The following is a 13,579-nucleotide window of genomic DNA, read 5'->3' as shown; positions in this document are numbered from 1 at the left end:
GCGTGGAATGTGACCACACTGAATAATTTTCAAAACCCTGGTGGAAGTCTGATTTTTTTTTAATGGTAGTTGTTGGCACTATTTGCCAGGCACTGTACTAAGCGCTGGGGTAGATACAAGATAATCAGATTGGACACAGTCCCTGTCCCTTACGGGGCTCACAGGATTGATCCTCAATTTACAGATGAGGGAACTGAGGCCCAGAGAAGTGAAATGACTTTCCCAAATTCATACAGCAAACAAGTGGCAGAGCCGGGATTAGAAACCAGGTCCTTCTGACTCCCAGGTCTGTGCTCTATCCACTAGGCCATGTTGCTTCCCATGAGGCCAATATCGGGATTCTTGAGTTATGTTGTCCCAGAAGAGTCCCTTACAGAGAACCTGAGACCTCTGCATCCTGTTGCTGCAAAGAAAGACCTCTTCCAGAAGAGATGGAGATGAGAATTTTTCAACAGCTCTTTCACCCTGGTAATGAATTTGCTTCAGAGGCTCACCTAAAGGCCAAGGAACTCTCCTCCCCCCCAGGAGGTTAAAAAGATTGACTGTCTTGGGCAGCAGAAGCCAATGAGGGCACAAGATTAGGAGACACACCCAAGTATATCACTAGGAAACCCCATGACACTTCAGCTGATTACACAGATAGTTTGGTGGGGATGCAGGAGGAAGACTCAGAATTCCTTCTAGCCCTTACCAACCCTTCTGAATTCTGCTGCTTACTTTGTATTTCTCACCCGGGGCTTCGTCCTCATCACCTGACTACCCACTCTCCTCAACCCTACCTTTGGAGAGGCTGGGAAGGAGGGCGAGGGAGAAGATCTTAAAGCTAGCACCACTGTCCTCTCAAAATGCCACAAAGCCCTTGCAACTATTCTGTTCAACCAGACACAGTTTAGGTTGATTGTATGTTTATCGGTCTTGCTCCCCTTATTAATGCACCCTGAAAACATATCAAGGGCAGAGACTGTATCTAATCTTTACCTCAAGGGCTTAGTACTTCACCCTCCAGGCAATGGACCTCAAATATCTGTGGACTGACTGGGAGGCTTAAAGCTCATTTCCTTCTGAGGCCGTCTGTGGCTAATAGGCATCAGCCATCTAACCAAAGGCAGTATTACAGAAAGCAAAATACAGCCCTGAACAGTCCTCTGACACTGGGCATCAATAGGGATACTTCCCTATGCCTGCCAACTGACTCCCCTATCTAAAATTTACCCATGGAAGAGCAGTGCCTATTGCCTAAGCAGAAAATTCTAGCCATCTGGTCTGAACCAGCGGAGAGGATTAAGAAAAAAAGGGGGAATACCATAAACATAGTCTAATAACATGCTGAAACCTTAAGAACACAGCGTACAGACAGCTTTGCAGGCAGGTTAAATGGTGGTTCCAGGGATTAGTAAAATCAGAATGCATTTTCCGTTTTCGGATGGATCATCTAGAGCATGTGACCGTCCAAGGTCACGGGAAGTGGGATTGAGGTAAGGATCAAGAGAACTGACATCTCCTCCCAAGCCCCAAGCCGTCCAGATAGAAGGATTGATGCACTGGCATATGGCAGCTCTTGTAGAGGCGAGAAGACACATGTTGGAAATCAGTTAGTGCTAGGCTTGCATGGCAGCAATTAACAAAAATTTAACAGAACACAAAATGTGTGGTTGGAAGGACTTTTTTTGAAATCCCAGTGTTTGGAACATCATTTGAGTTCACAGGCCAAATCAAGCAGAGTTGTTTATCTGCCCGACTAAGCAAAGATACTGCATCTCTGGTTGATCGCAACGGCTTTCCCTGGAAGAAGGAAAAATACAGCTGAGCAGAAGGGGACCCACGGATCAGATAGTTCTAAAATGTCAGCCTGATCTCAAAGACGGAGCCGTCACAGAACAAAAATGTAAAAATAACACTCACATTTCTGAATATAAAAGGGTATGGAGTAGATCTCAGTGAATAACTAGAGGACTCCAGCACAGACGTCAATCAATCAGTAGTTGAGCGCTTACTGTGTGGAGAGTGCTGTACTAAGTGTTTGGCGGGGGGTGGGGGGGCCAAGGGTACAAAAGAGTAGATCAACACGTTCCCGGCCCATTAGGAGCTTACAGTCCAAAGCGGGAGTCAGACATTAATATAAATAAATTATGGATATGTACTTAAGTGCTGTGGGGCTAATGGTGGTGGGGGACGGTGAATATCGTGAACTTAAAGGGTACAGATCCAAGGGAGAGAGAGTAGGAGAAAAGAGGGCATAATCAGGGAAGCCCTCTTGGAGGAGATGTGATTTTAATAAGGGTTTGGAGGTGGGGAGAGTGGGGGGTCTGTCATATAAAATAGGGGGTGGGAGAGTTCCAGGCCCGAAGGAAATGCGGGCAAGGAATTGGAGGTGAGAGACTAGATTAAGGCACGGTGAGTAAGATGCTGTTAGAGAAGTGGCTGGGCTTTAGTAGGAGAGTAGTGAGGTGACGCAGGAGGGGGCGAGCTGATTGAGTGCTTGAAAGCCGATGGTAAGGAGTTTTTGTTTGATACGGAGGCAGATGGGCAAAAACTGGAGGTTCTTAAGGAGTGGAGAGACTTGGACTGAATGTTTTTTTTTTTTTTAGAGAAATGATCAAAGCAACAGAGTGAAGCGTGGAATAGAGAGGGGAGAGACAGGAGGCAGGGAGGTCAACCAGGAGGCTGATACAGCAGTCAAAGCGGCATGTGATAAGTGCTCGGATCAGGGAGGTGGCAGTTTGGATGGAAAGGAAAGGCTGGATTTTACCGATGTTGTGATGGTGACAGATTGGATATGTGGGCTGAATGAAAGAGATGAGTCGAGGATAATGCCAAGGTTACGGACTTGTGAGATAGGGAAGGTAATTTTGCTGCCTACAGTGATGGCAAAGTCAGAGGGAGGACAGAGTTTGAGTGGGAAGATGAGGGATTCTGTTTTGAACATGTTTAGTTTTGAAATGTCAGCGGGACATCCCGGTAGAGATGTCCTGAAGGCAGGAAGAGGTCAGAACTGCAGAGGTAAAATGAAGACTCAGTGTAGAGATGGTGGTTGAAGCTGTGGGAGGGCATTAGTTTTCCAAGGAAGTGGGTGTAGACAGAGAATAGAAGGATTGAGCACTGAGGGACACCCACTGTTAGAGGAGGGCAGGCAGAAGACAAGTCGGAAAAAGAGACCGCCAAGAAGCAACCAGAGAGACAGGAGGAGAACCAGGAGAGGACAGTGTCAGTCAAGGTGTCAGTCAAGTCAAGGTGGATAGTGTTTCAAAGAGAAGGGCGAGGTCCGCAGTACGGAAGGCAGCTGAGAGGTCGAGGAGGATTAGGACATAGTAGAGGCTGCAGGATTTGGCAAGGAGATGGTCACTGGTGATCTTAGAGAGAGTAGTTTCTGTGGAATGAAGTGGGTGGAAACCAGACAGGCTCAAGAATAGAATTGGAGGAAAGGCAGTGGGGGCAGCGGGCGCAGACAACTCACTCAAGGCCTTTGGAGAGGAATGGGAGGAGGAAGATGGAGCAAAAAGGGAGGAAGCCGAGTAGTCAAAGGAGAGTGTTTTTTAGGATGGGGGAAACATGAGTGTATTTGAAAACAGTGGGTAAGAAGCCATTGGAAAGTGAATGGGTGAAGACGGCAGTCAGGGAGGGAAGAAGAGAGGAGGCAAGTGCTTCGATTAGGTGCAAAGGGATGGGGTCAGAGGTGCAGGTGGAGGGAACAGATTTTGAGAGAAGGTGGGTCGATCTCTTGACATGTGAATTTCTACCTACCCCAACTACTACTGGCAAACCAGACTCCCCCATATGTGGAAAAGGCCAACTCTGACAGCCATCCAGAAATAATTATCTTTTATCGAAGAAGGCAAGATGCAAAAGCTCTTTGCAGGCAAAGATGATGTCTCTCAGATGTTCTGAACTTTGCTCATCAAGGAAACAATTAAAAAAAGTGTTAATCGATAGGGAAAATATTTTCAAAACAGAAAATTGTCAAGAATGTTATCCCCTTATTTGGAGACTTCTTCCATGCTATCCCTTATTTGGCAAGGGAAAAATCTTCAACTTAAGTAGCATGACCAGGCCCTTAATTTAGCCGGTAGGATCTAAATAATTAATAATGATGTTATTTGTTAAGCTCTTACTATGTGCCAAGCACTTTGTTAGATACAAGGTTATCGGGTTGTCCCATGTGGGGCTCACAGTCTTAATCCCCATTTTACAGATGAGGTAACTGAGGCATTGAAAAGTTAAGGGACTTGCGCAGTCACCCAGCTGACAAGGGGCGGAGCTGGCATTAGAACTCACAACCTCTAACTCCCAAGCCCGTGTGCCCGTACTGCTAAAAGACTGGTAGTAAGCTTGTGTACTTGTAGACCGAGAAGCAATGAATTCTTTGCCCCAAACTGCCATGGAACAAGGAGATGTGAGGGCTTGAAAATCCTCATTTACAACTAGCCAATATCTTCACATCTTACTCCCGGTGCTGTTAACAGTTTGGAAACAATCCACATCTTCCTTGAGCTGGGACCACCACATTTTGCTTTGGGCAGGGTTAAAATCTGTGACATTCTATGACCCCAAATATACACCTTCTCCGTTATTATACAGTGATGATACTGAGCTCAGACTGCCGATTCAAAGCCAGGAAAATGCAATTCAGTGCGTAAGGGAAAAGGAAGAGATGGTAAACTCATCCGCTAGACTGTACCCTTCTTGAGGGCAGGGATCAGGTCCAACTCCATTATAGTAATAATAATAATAATGTTGGTATTTGTTAAGTGCTTACTATGTGCTGAGCACTGTTCTAAGCGCTGGGGTAGATACAGGGTCATCAGGTTGTCCCACGTGAGGCTCCCAGTTAATCCCCATTTTACAGATGAGGTAACTGAGGCACAGAGAAGTTAAGTGACTTGCCCACAGTCACACAGCTGACGTGGCAGATCCGGGATTTGAACTCATGACCTCTGACTCCCAAGCCCGTGCTCTTTCCACTGAGCCATGCTGCTTCTCTATATTATACTGTACTCTCCCTAGTTAGTGCTTAGTCCAATGCTTCGCACACAGTAAGCGCTCAATAAATATCACCAACCGATTGATCGAAGAGGCTCTACCGGCAGCATAAAGGAGGAACAGTGGGAAACCATTTTAATTTATAAAATCAAATGATGCAGTTGCCCAGGTTTCACCTCTATCAAAATATAGTCTCTTTTGAACAGTTTAAACTGTGACATAGCATTACTGAACCAGGAAGCTCATTTAATAAACTGAAGTACACATCAAAGGAATCAAAGCAAGAACAGTGCCTGAAGGGGCCTGGCTTAATTCCAGTGGATTCAGAATCAACCCCCAAATCTCTGCCCCTGCCTGTCCCCCACCCCCCACCCCTGGGGGCCTGGAGTCTCAGATATTACACAGTAGGGGAATCACTTCGGAGGAAGAGAGGATGTTCTGTCCTGTAAGGAAGCACAGACCATCGCCGAAAGCAGCTGTAGAGGTGAGCAGTTGGCAGGCTATTCAGCTCTGCGTTCTTGGGCAACGGGATGACATGTGAAATAACTGGGATAAGCACACGAGTGGTACATCCATCGATCGATGGTATTTGAGTGCATACTATGTTCACAGCACTGTACTAAGCGCTTAGGAGGCTACAACACAATTAGCGGACATGTTCCCTGCCCATAATGAACTCACGGTCCAGGGGGTACATCCATCTCTCCACTTAATGGCTGGAAAATTAAGTTAAAGAATGGGCAGAGGAAAGCACAGCAGAAAAAGACACGTGGGTCGCTGAAATCAGGTCAAGGGGGAATGGGGATTTGGGCTACACACCGAAAAGAACATCCTGGCTGATAAGGACTGGGAGATGACCCAAGGTGTATATGTTTGGGGAGTGGAGGGGAGAGGAGAGAGAGGATGAGAGTTCTGGACATTTTCCAGAGACAAAGGGTGGCAATCCTTTCTGAAGCAGTTGGGAGTTCTGGGGGATGGATTGGTCTTTGACTCCCAATTACCACATGTCCCTGGGCACATCACCTCTCTGCTCCAAGGGGAGGAATTCTACAGGCATGAACAAGTTGACCTAAGGTTGCCCCAAGTCCTCAAATGATGCTGGAGCACGTCAACATCGCTTTGGGGTTGAGGAAGGATCCTCAATAACTCCCAGGTAGACTCTCTCCCTCTAGACTGGAAGCTCATTTGTGAGCAGGGAACAGGTCTACCAACTCTGTTCTACTGGACTCTCCCGGGCACTTAGTACAGTGTTCTGCACAAAGAAAGCTCTGGATAAATACTGGTGATTAACTGATTGATAACTGTTGGCAGCTGGCTTACCCACAACCACTGGCGGAGTGGCTTCTTGAAACTGGCGGCTGAATTTTTTTTCAAGCTTCCCTTCAATTCAAGAGGGAAAAACACCTGTCACTGTATATCAAAGCACTTCGGGACCCTCAACTGGAAGAGGCTCCCTAAATGCAATGGGTTGCGGGGGAGGGCGTCGAGATGACGCTCACCCCAAAATAGGCAGCCCAGCCCACAGGACATGGATTCAGTGGACGCCCGGATCCGTTGAACAGACACCTCTAGGGTTATCAGTTTCATAAACATCAATGCCACCAGACAAAAGCTACCTTTGGAGTTAGCCTTCACTCAGGGTCAAGAAAAGAAAACCCACACGCAGGGGGATAAAAGCCTGAGGTGCCCATCCCTAACGAGTTGTTTACCTCTCAGCTGTTTTACCAGGGAGGCAGAAGATATAATGAGCACCCTGCCAGCTGCTATTTTATGCAAACACTGCACCCAGCTGGGTCATGCTAGCCAGCTAGCCCAGAACCTGAGCGGAGGCTGTGAGTCAGCTTGGTCCATCCCTATGCTTTCTTTGAAACACTGCGCCTTAAAGTCTAAGATGTGAAAATGCTCAGGGCGTCATAAATGAGCCATAAGGACCTCGCTATTAGGGAAACTGAGGCAGGGGTAACTTTCCTAAAATTGTACATCAAGCAGGTTCAGGTCACGAGTCAATAACCAAAATGAAAATGAAAGGGCTACACCACATCCATTAGCTCCAAGATTAGATTGGGATAGACTTTTTTTTTTAAATGGTAATTAAGCACTTACTATGTGTCAGGCACTGTACTAGGCACTGGTAGATACAAGGTAATTGGGTGGGACACAGTCCCTATCCCACATTAGGCTCACAGTCTTAATTCCCATTTTACAGATGAGGTAACTGAGGCCAGAGAAGGGAAGTGACTTGCCCAAGGTCCTACATCAGATAAGCAGCGGACATCCGCCGAACTCTCTCCTCCTTTTTAAAGCCCTACGAGAGCTCACCTCCTCCTGGAGGCCATCCCAGACTGAGCCCTCCCTTTCCCTCTCCTCCCCTCCCCATTCCCCCTCATCCCTCCCTCTGTTCTTTCCCCTTTCCCCCCTACAGCACTTGTGCATATTTGTATATATTATTTATTGCTCTATTTATTTGTCATGTTTATATATCCATGATTCTATTTATTTTGATAATATTGATGCCAGACTACTTGTTTTGTTTTGTTCTGTTTTGTTTTGTTGTCTGTCTCCCCTGTTTAGACTATGAGCCCGTTGTTGGGCAGGGATTCTCTCTGTCTGTTGCCGAACTGTACGTTCCAAGCGCTTAGGACGGTGTTCTGCACATAAGCAAGCGCTCAATAAATACAGTTGAATGAATGAATGAACGAACCCAGGTCCTTCTGCTTTCCAGCCCTGTGCTTTATCCAAAAGGACACGCAGCTTCTCGCACTAGATAGGATGATTCTCCAAAGAGCAACCTTTTTAGAGATTGCTCTAAATTCCGCACCTCGCCCTGAAGTTGGCAAAGACTACGGATGAGAGGAACCAACAGGAGGACACCTGTCGTCTCCGACACACCCAAATGCTCAAGGATGGCTGAGACCGGACAGCACAATACGAAAAGGACCAGGTAGTCCTGCAATAAACCACAGAGGAAACTTTGCAAGGGTGAAATTCTCAACATCCTCGCCCCACAGGACTGCCAAAAGGAGCATGTCGGCTAACTCTGTTGTAACGCACTCTCCCAAGCGCTTAGTATAGGGCTCTGCACGGGGTAAACGCTCATTACCACTGACTGATGGATTGAAGATGGAATCTGCCTTTACCTTGGATGAGAGAGAGTAGGACAGCCTTGGTTCGACCGAGAGGTTGTTTCTGGGCCTTGCCGGAACGCACAGGTGGAAGGTGGGGTGGGGCGGACCGGGCCGAAAAGCCAAAAGAGTAAATGAAAAGGGGAAGATGTTCACTAAGACATCAGCTGGAAGTCAGCTCGTTAACAGGTGAAGGACGCTAAAAGCTATAAAGATCCCAAAATGGCTGAGGCAAGGAATGATAAACGAAAACCAGCCTCTAAGAGCCGGAGCAAAGGAGCGTGCCGATCCGGGGAAAATGATAACGTTTAGCTGTTGCTCAAATGCAGGTATCTCAATGCATGGAAAAAACCCCATCTGACAGGGGGTGCGGTAGGAAGTCAAAAAAACAACAGGCTTCATCCTGTTTAAAGGAAACCGATGAACGCAATGAATCTCAAGCAGCTATGCTTGCAAAAGCAAAGTACCGACGCTAGAAAAGGGGAAGGGAAGGAACGTTTCACCCCCTTGAAAAATAGGGAAATAAAATTTGGCTGCCCCAGCTATCTGATCTAGCATACCGATCCCTTGTAAAGCAAAGGGACAAATACCGAGAAGTATCTGAATGCTCAGACCTCGACGGAGCAGTAATCATCAGGTCAATCACCCTCTGAGTCAGGCACACAGAGAATGGCTTATTTCACCCCTGCGCGTGTGACCTTTGAATGCAGTGGTCTTCTGGAAAGCATTCAGTACAGGTCTCATAATAATAACCGTGGTACTTGTTCAGGGCTTACTGTGGGCCAGACACTGCACTAAACACCTCATGAAATCCAAGCGCTTAGTACAGTGCTTTGCACACAGCAAGCCCTCAATATTTACGACCGAGTGAACGGAATTAATCTCAAAAGTCTCATCGATTTAGATTCGAATGGCATCATATTGACAACCGACAAGAAGTCTCCATAAACGGCAGCATCAGTGAAGCAGCATGACCTAATGGATAGAGCCAGGGGCCTGGGAGTCGGAAGGACCTGGGTTCTAATCCTGGCTCTACCACTTGTCTGCCGTGTGACCTTGGGCAGGTCACTTCACTTCTGGGTGCCTCAGTTATCTCATCTGTAAAATGGGGATTAAGACCACGTGGGCCAGGGACTCGGTGTCCCACCTGGCAACCTTGCAACTACCCCAGCCCTTAGCACAGTGCCTGGCACATGGTAAGCACTGACAAATACCATAAAAAAGGTTCAGGGCCAAGGTGAACTTAGAGGGGTTTGAATAGGCCTTGTTCTTCCCACCACCCTCTACATTTGCTTTTGGTTCTAAATTAGATGGAATCTGGGGTATGATCCAAGTGAATAAAGAATCCCATTTATACGAAAGATTAAATCTGCCTCGGAAGGACGCTGACACATCCAAAATCAAAAGCAGAAATACAACCAGAAAACGTTTAACGTGTGGAGAAAACCAGGGAAGAGGCACTGACGGAAAGAGAAGGAGGTTACGGAGGATGGAGAGGGACGCCAAAGGATGGGAACAACAACAACAACAACAAAACCCCCTTGCTGAAGTGAATGGGGGGAGAGTTAGGGGATTAACGGGCAGAAAATGGGATGTCTTCTAGCCAGCACCCGCGAAAAAGTTCACAATGTAAATCGGGGTTGGTTTTCTGCAGGGTCATTCATCCTGAAGCAGCAGAGAGGAAGAACAGACAACAGATGCTTCAAGATTCACGCCCTCGCTCTGTCTGACAGTCCCAAAGCCCGCTGACCTTCACAACACAGGACAGTATGAGGCATCTCCCTGCGCTCAGAGAGAAGACAGGGTTTAAGGGTGGAGGGGTGGGGGGCGGGAGAGAATCTGGTTTGTCTTCTGAACCCTTGGATCTTTAATTTAGTTTAAATGAAATGGCACAAGAGCTCAGAGGGCCCCAGTGGGCACATCGTATTAAACCCGACAACCTCAGGGCTGTAAAATACATCTCTAGAGATCCGAGGGGGGGAACCTGGGTTAGGATTCACCTGGAGGCCCTAGGGTGCTTCACTAGAAGGGAGGAGGGAAGGGCCACCCCCCCCCCCCCATGGAAAGATGGAGACTGGTGTGTGTGCGGGGGGTGGAAATAATAGAAGACACGTCCTAATGGCTAAGGCACCCCTATTTGGGGAGTGCAATCCGAATCCGCGGCCATCACCCCTTTTTCTTTTCATGGTATTTATTAAGCACCGACTACGCGCCAGGCACTGGACTGAGGGCTGGGGAAGGTGCAAGGTTGTCAGCTTGGGTCTAGTCCCTGTCCCACACGGGGCGGGCGGTCTTCATCCCCATTGGACAGACGAGGTCACCGAGCCCCAGGGAAGCGAAGCCACTTGTCCAAGGTCACAAAGGCGGGATTCGAACCCAGACTCTTTGACTGCCGGGCCCGGGCAGGCTGCACCCCTGCCCGGCAAGGGAGCCCCCATCCGATTCACCCCCTGCCCAGATGCATCCCCCACCGCCCCAGGGCCTAGTGGCAAGAGCCCGGGGCCCGGGAGTCGGGGGTCGTGGGTTCGAATGCCGCGTCCGACCCCCCTCTGCTGGGTGACCTGGGGCCAGTCACTTCACCTCTCTGCGCTCCCTCATCTGTAGAATGGGGATGGAGACCGGGAGCCCCACGTGGGACGGGGGCTGCGTCCGGCCTGATGACCCCGTCTCTCCCCCAGCGCTTATCACAGCGCCTGGCACGTAGTAAGCGCTAAACAGCATTCGCATCACGATTATTAGAAAGAGGCTCTCGGTGGGCCGGCTGGGAAGGGGTTCGCCCTGACCCCCGCCCCAAAACCCGGACACCGTGGGTCTCCCGTAGCCGGGGGGAGGTGTCAAGCCGGGAGGCCGGCGGGAGGAGGAGGAGGCCGGGGAGCGGGACGCTGGGCGTGGTGGGGCTGGGATGCGGCCGGCCTTACCCGCTCCTTCCCCCGGCTCGGGCTCTGGGTGCGAATGCGGCTCCTCCGCCGCGGCCGGCGACTCCGTTGGCACTGGCCGCCGGAACCCCGAGCCGGTCCCGCTCCCGCTCCCGCCGCCGGCCCCTCCCTGGCAACGGACGACACGCCCCTAGCGACCGCCGCGCGCCCGCCCATTGGCCGCCTCCCGCTGGTCCGCGCCTTCCGATTGGCCGACGCAGCCGCCCGTCGCTCCGGACCTCTGGGGGGGCGGGGCGCCCGGGAGGCCTGATTGACAGCTGCGCCGCGGCGGGGGGGGGGGCGGGGCCCGCGGGGGGGGGGGGGGGGGGGGGGCGGCCGGGACACAGCGGCCCCAGAAGGCCCCGCGGCGCCCGCTGGGGAGGCCCAGGATCTGGGTTCGAATCCCGACCCACCCGCTGGTCTGCTCTGACACCTCGGGCCAGCCGCTTCGTTCAGTCAATCATGTTTACTGAGCGCTTACTAGTCATTCATTCATCCCTTTTATCGAGTGCTTACTATTCATTCATTCCTTTTTATTGAGCGCTTACTATTCATTCATTCATTCATTCCTTTTTATTGAGCGCTAACTATTCATTCCTTTTATTGAGCGCTAACTATTCCTTCCTTCCTTCCTTCCTTCCTTCCTTCCTTCCTTCCTTCCTTCCTTCCTTCCTTCCTTCCTTCCTTCCTTCCTTCCTTTTTATTGAGCACTTACTATTCATTCATTCATTCATTCCTTTTTATTGAGCGCTTGCTATTCATTCATTCATTCGTTCGTTTTTATTGAGCGCTTACTATTCATTCATTCATTCGTTCGTTCGTATTTATTGAGCGCTTACTATTCATTCGTTCGTTTTTATTGAGCGCTTACTATTCATTCATTCATTCCTTTTTATTGAGCGCTAACTATTCATTCATTCATTCCTTTTATTGAGCGCTAACTATTCCTTCCTTCCTTCCTTGCTTTTTATTGAGCACTTACTATTCATTCATTCATTCCTTTTTATTGAGCGCTTGCTATTCATTCATTCATTCGTTCGTTTTTATTGAGCGCTTACTATTCATTCATTCATTCGTTCGTTCGTATTTATTGAGCGCTTGCTATTCATTCATTCGTTTTTATTAAGCGCTTACTATTCATTCATTCATTCCTTTTTATTGAGCGCTTACTATTCATTCGTTCGTTTTTGTTGAGCGCTTACTATTCATTCATTCATTCATTCGTTTTTATTGAGCGCTTACTATGTGCACAGCACTGTACTAAGCGCTTGGAATGTACAATTCGGCAACAGATAGAGACAATAATAATGTTGATATTTGTTAAGCTCTTACTCTATGCAGAGCAGTGGACAATTCGGCAACAGAGACAATAATAGTAATAATAATGGTGGTATTTGTTAAGCGCTTACTATGTGCAGAGCAGTGTACTAAGCGCTTGGAATGGACAATTCGGCAACAGATAGAGACAATAATAATAATAATGTTGATATTGGTAAAGCGCTTACTATGTGCAGAACACTGTACTAAGCGCTTGGAATGTACAATTTGGCAACAGATAGAGACAATAATAATAATAATGTTGGCATTTGTAAAGCACTTACTATGTGCAGAGCACTGTACTAAGCGCTTGGAATAATAATTTGTTAAGCACTTACTATGTGCAGAGCACTGTTCTAAGTGCTGGGGTAGATACAAGGTAATCAGGATGTCCCACGTGAGGCTCACAGTTAATACCCATTTGACAGATGAGGTAACTGAGGCACAGAGAAGTTGCCTATTTGTTAAGCGCTTACTATGTGCAGAGCACTGTACTAAGTGCTTGGAATGGACAATTCGGCAACAGAGACAATAATAGTAATAATAATGTTGGTATTTGTTAAGCACTTACTATATGCAGAGCACTGTACTAAGTGCTTGGAATAAACAATTTGGCAACAGAGACAATAATAATAATCTTGGTATTTGTTAAGTGCTTAATAATAATAATAATAATAATGCTGGTATTTGTTAAGCGCTTACTATGTGCAGAGCACTGTTCTAAGCACTGGGGTAGATACAGGGTCATCAGGTTGTCCCACGTGAGGCTCCCAGTTAATCCCCATTTTACAGATGAGGTAACTGAGGCACAGAGAAGTTAAGTGACTTTTCCCACAGTCACACAGCTGACAAGTGGCAATTTGGCAACAGATGGAGACAATAATAATGTTGATATTTGTTAAGCGTTTACCATGTGCAGAGCACTGTACTAAGCGCTTGCAATGTACAATTCGGCAACAGATAGAGACAATAATAATGTTGATATTTGTTAAGCGTTTTCTATGTGCAGAGCACTGTTCTAAGCGCTGGGATAGATACAGGGTAATGGGGTTGCCCCATGTGAGGTTCACAGTCTTAATCACCATTTTACTTGCCCACGGTCCCCCAGCTGACAAGTAGCAGACCCGGGATTTGAACCCATGACCTCTGACTCCCAAGCCCGGACTCTTTCCACTGAGCCACGCTGCTGCTCTAACCCAATAATGGGCGTGGCTCTGGGCCTCACTTCCCTCCTCTGTAAAATGGGGA

General features: G+C 48.1%; 1 protein-coding gene across 1 annotated transcript in view; it reads right to left on the bottom strand.

The window, feature by feature from the left end:
• Positions 1 to 11,118, bottom strand: part of ABHD2 (abhydrolase domain containing 2, acylglycerol lipase) — a 109,978-nt gene extending 98,860 nt beyond the window's left edge. Inside the window, exon 1 of the mRNA XM_029064839.2 lies at positions 11,018 to 11,118. The gene's annotated coding sequence lies outside the window, so the exon portion shown is untranslated. The remainder of the gene's footprint in view (positions 1 to 11,017) is intronic.
• Positions 11,119 to 13,579: the final 2,461 nt, after the last annotated feature.

The sequence above is a fragment of the Ornithorhynchus anatinus genome, chromosome 5, assembly GCF_004115215.2.
Source record: "Ornithorhynchus anatinus isolate Pmale09 chromosome 5, mOrnAna1.pri.v4, whole genome shotgun sequence".
NCBI lineage: Eukaryota > Metazoa > Chordata > Mammalia > Monotremata > Ornithorhynchidae > Ornithorhynchus > Ornithorhynchus anatinus.
This window is presented reverse-complemented; position numbering and strand designations above follow the sequence as displayed.